Source organism: Callospermophilus lateralis, chromosome 9, assembly GCF_048772815.1.
Source record: "Callospermophilus lateralis isolate mCalLat2 chromosome 9, mCalLat2.hap1, whole genome shotgun sequence".
Taxonomy (NCBI): domain Eukaryota; kingdom Metazoa; phylum Chordata; class Mammalia; order Rodentia; family Sciuridae; genus Callospermophilus; species Callospermophilus lateralis.
Genome location: NC_135313.1, coordinates 42,938,461 through 42,940,683, shown reverse-complemented (window position 1 = coordinate 42,940,683; position 2,223 = coordinate 42,938,461). Strand labels below are relative to the sequence as shown.

General features: G+C 40.1%; 1 pseudogene; it reads right to left on the bottom strand.

Annotated features, from left to right (window-relative positions):
• Window positions 1-376: 376 nt before the first annotated feature.
• On the bottom strand, window positions 377-801 carry LOC143407313 (cytochrome c oxidase subunit NDUFA4 pseudogene; annotated as a pseudogene).
• Between the last annotated feature and the right edge of the window lie 1,422 nt (window positions 802-2,223).

Genomic DNA, 2,223 nt, shown 5'->3' with positions numbered 1-2,223 from the left:
TAGCAAAAACATTTAAAAGAATGTTTATCTGAAAAATCATATATCTTGGTTGGACTCTACTTATACTATATTTCCTATCTATTTAGAAGAAATTCTAAAATAGTTTATTCTTTGTCTACCCTGCTTAAGATACCTGATTCAAACGTTTTTATCTTATCCGCTTCCATAAAATCAGCTGTTCCCACCAAAATATGCTCAAGGAAATCTTGAAAGGGGAGATGACAGAAAGACCACCGACTTACATCTAACTGGTGCCAACATTTTCTCTTCAACATTTCTCTTCACTTAGACCTGAAGCCTGAGTCATTTTTTTTTCAAGTTTCAGAGATTTATTAATCAGTGTAATAAACTCCAACAAATCAATATGATTTCATGCATTTAAAGGAGAAGTATTTCCTGGTTAAGTGGAAAATTGTGCAGATGCTTCTCAAAGACCTTTATCATAAGCAGCTTTACAGTGAAATGTTTCATTTAGAAGTCTGGGCCTTCTTTCTTCAGTTTGCTGTAATTGACATTCACTGAATAGAACTTGTATTGATCATTAGGACCCAGTTTGTTCCAGGGTTCTGGGTTATTCTTCCTGTCCCAGCTGACATCTGCATTGAACAATGCCAGATGCATCACATACAGTGCTGCTCCAGTACCTCCTGCTCCAATAAATACGAAGAGGGGAATCAAGCTTGGATGCTTTTTGGCCTGACCGATGATCTGGCGGAGCATGTTTGCAATAGAGGCCTCCGGCCCAAAACGAGATAAGAAAAACCTGTCAGGCCCAAGACCAAGCAGCCTCTGCACCCAAGCTGTGCCTGAGTCATTTTTGAAGCTTATCTTTCTCTACTTTTCATATTCAGTCGGATACCAAGAAAACCTGCTGACTCTTCATTTGTGTTTTCTCACTCATACACACACATCCATTCCTTTCTAGTTCCCCTGTCATCCTTCATTTCAGTCCCTTTCATCTCATGCAATTTCAATATCTTTTTAAAAATTTTTCTGATCCATTTTGTATATTGTTTCCCAGAATTTCCTCCTCCATACCACTTTTCTCTGCTAAAGAAAAGCAAAACACAACACAATCAATGATTTCAATGGCTATTTCCAATAGAATGAAATCCAAATTCCCAAAGCCAGTATTTTTTTTCAGGCCAAGTCAGTATCATTAAGAAATTTCTCTATCCAGATACCAGAGCCCCTACCTTACTAGAAAAATTAAAGTATATGTGCTTTGGCTTAGAGGACCTTCCCACCTGGTACTTCAAACCTTCTCTCCTGTACCTTGCCACCAGATTCCTCATTGTCTGCCCTCTTCAGATCGATCGTGAATTCGGGCACCTGCTTGGCACCTGCTTGGCTTTGGATTAAGCTTCTAAAAAGGTGCTTTTGGGAATCTCACTTCATGCAGTGTGGCCAAATATGTCTTCTGACAAATTTGACCCAGCTGAGGAGCAACACCCTGGCCCTCACCAGCTGGGAAGAGCAAGGTAGCCTTTAGTGGTCTTTTCAATATGGCCTCCACACAGATTTTCTAAAAATCTCTTGTTATGGTTTGGATGTGAGGTGTACCCTGAAAGCTCACATGAGATAATGCAAGAAGGTTTGGAGAGGGGCTGAGGTTGTGGCTTAGTGGTAGAGTGCTTGCCTAGCATGTGTGAGGCACTGGGTTCAGTCCTCAGCACAGCAAATAAGTAAGTAAATATTAAAGAGTGTGTGTATATATATATATATATATGAAATGATTAATGATTGTGTTTTAGCCTTAGCCTAATCAGTGAGTTGGTCATGATGGGATTAACTGAAGTGGTAGGGTGTGGCTAGAGAAGGTGGGAAATGGGGCATGGCTTTGGGTATATATTTGTATCTGGAGAGTGGAGTTTCTCTCTCTGCTTCTTGATCACCATGATGTGAGCTGCTTCCCTCTGCCACATACTCTGCCATGATGTTCAGCCTCACCTCAAGCCCAAAGAATGGAGCTGGCCTTCTATGGACTAAGACCTCAAACTTTTCTTCCTCTATAATCATGCTGGTTGGGTTTTTAAGTCACCGCAGTAAAAAAGTTGACTAAAACATCCCTCCTTGTGCAAATGATTTATTTCAGCATAGAGTCCACCTATGGTACTCTGAATCTCTACAAACCCATCCTAATTCATTCTCTTATTAGAAGTCCTATTAGTCATCACAAAAGAATGGAGAGGTCACTCTTTTTAGATTTCTAAGGCTGTTTTC